Raw genomic sequence first — 1,867 nt, 5'->3', positions numbered from 1 at the left:
AAATTGGGAAACGTAGTGGTCTATAAAGCAAACAAATGTACTACAAATCTCATCTGTATCACTGAAGCATACTCTGTATCACAAAGAAATGCTAAAATTGTAATCCGTGAATGAAGGTCAAATATTAACACAAAACAATAATTCGTCACATGTGAGACAGCATATCACATTCCACTCTTTTATTTCGGAAAACAATCAGATAAATAATTTTCCATCAAGGTATCAATGGAACCTTAGCAACATAAGAGAGATCTACAAATGAAATTGGGAAACGTAGTGGTCTATAAAGCAAACAAATGTACTACAAATCTCATCTGTATCACTGAAGCATACTCTGTATCACAAAGAAATGCTAAAATTGTAATCCGTGAATGAAGGTCAAATATTAACACAAAACAATAATTCGTCACATGTGAGACAGCATATCACATTCCACTCTTTTATTTCGGAAAACAATCAGATAAATAATTTTCCATCAAGGTATCAATGGAACCTTAGCAACATAAGAGAGATCTACAAAATTAGAGGTGCATATAGAAACATAAAGGCATAATTTTAGAGTTCATCAGCCAGCTTTGTTGTCATGCAGCAAAAAGTCGCAAAGAAATATAAACAATATGGAAACTAAACCATATAGACCATGTATCATGTATTGAGGTTTATAATCACACAGTAGGAAAATTGTGAATGACATGAAAGGGAACAAATTTGGATATACAAATGGATGTAGACCAAAAACCTGTGAATAAATAAAACTGACAGAAATACTAAGTGCCATGTGACATGTCTGCATTTAAGCTGTAGGAAATCCAACATCTACAAGGCAATTGATAGGTCACTTTCCATCTGGGAAAACAAATCAGTTAGGATATTAGGAGGCACCTAAATATTTAAATATGCAGAGATAGATAGGCAGTGGATTCATGTCCATACGTTCAGCAGGTCGAAGGCATTAAATAGAGATGCTTCTCATATAGCCAAGAATAGACGGTGCCGATGAATCCATGAACCATCTCTTATTTTTCAGAGATAACTATCACAAGCATGTAAGAGCTCAATTTGTTTACAAATTGATACAGTAGATGAACTGCTTAAAAAACAAAACAAATATAACCTGAAGGAAGGCTTGTGGGAATTAATATTGGGTTCCCAGAGTGCTTAGTTAATAAGATTGTTTTTGTAATCGGTTTGAGCAACCTATATCTGCAAATATGAACAAATAGATGAGAGGACAAACGATCATTAGTGGTAGACCTGTGCTGACCTTCATCAGTGACGACAATGTGGATCCTCGGCGGCGTTCCCAGCAAGCTGCAGGGCCTTAGGAAAAGCAAACACAGAGATGTCAGTCAAAACCTAACCAAATCGAGAAGGCCGCAACAACCCCATCGAGATTGAACCCCAGATCCAGACTGAGAAGAAGGGGACACGAACCTGGACGGCGTCGATCTACTCGAAGACAGCGGCGAGGTAGACCTTGGGGAGTACCAAGCTTGGGCAGATGAAGATGAGGGAAACACTTGCAGCCGAGGCCGGTCGTGACCCAAGCGCCGTTGCCGCCGGCAAAGGCCACCGGTCCGCGCAGCTGCCGCATCTAGACCCGTAGCTGGATGAGAGGACAAACGATCATTAGTGGTAGACCTGTGCTGACCTTCATCAGTGACGACAATGTGGATCCTCGGCGGCGTTCCCAGCAAGCTGCAGGGCCTTAGGAAAAGCAAACACAGAGATGTCAGTCAAAACCTAACCAAATCGAGAAGGCCGCAACAACCCCATCGAGATTGAACCCCAGATCCAGACTGAGAAGAAGGGGACACGAACCTGGACGGCGTCGATCTACTCGAAGACAGCGGCGAGGTAGACCTTG

The 1,867-nt window shown here is 41.2% G+C and overlaps 1 long non-coding RNA gene across 1 annotated transcript; it reads right to left on the bottom strand.

Moving 5' to 3' along the window:
- Nucleotides 1–271: 271 nt before the first annotated feature.
- LOC136468013 (uncharacterized) lies at nucleotides 272–1,603 on the bottom strand. The gene is made up of 3 exons (XR_010761665.1): nucleotides 1,435–1,603; nucleotides 934–1,320; nucleotides 272–846 (listed from the first exon to the last, which is right to left on the bottom strand). It is a non-coding gene; the product is annotated as an uncharacterized lncRNA (long non-coding RNA).
- Between the last annotated feature and the right edge of the window lie 264 nt (nucleotides 1,604–1,867).

Source organism: Miscanthus floridulus, chromosome 7 (assembly GCF_019320115.1).
Source record: "Miscanthus floridulus cultivar M001 chromosome 7, ASM1932011v1, whole genome shotgun sequence".
Taxonomy (NCBI): domain Eukaryota; kingdom Viridiplantae; phylum Streptophyta; class Magnoliopsida; order Poales; family Poaceae; genus Miscanthus; species Miscanthus floridulus.
Note: the sequence above shows the minus strand (reverse complement) of the source record. Positions and strands in the feature narration are given on the sequence as shown.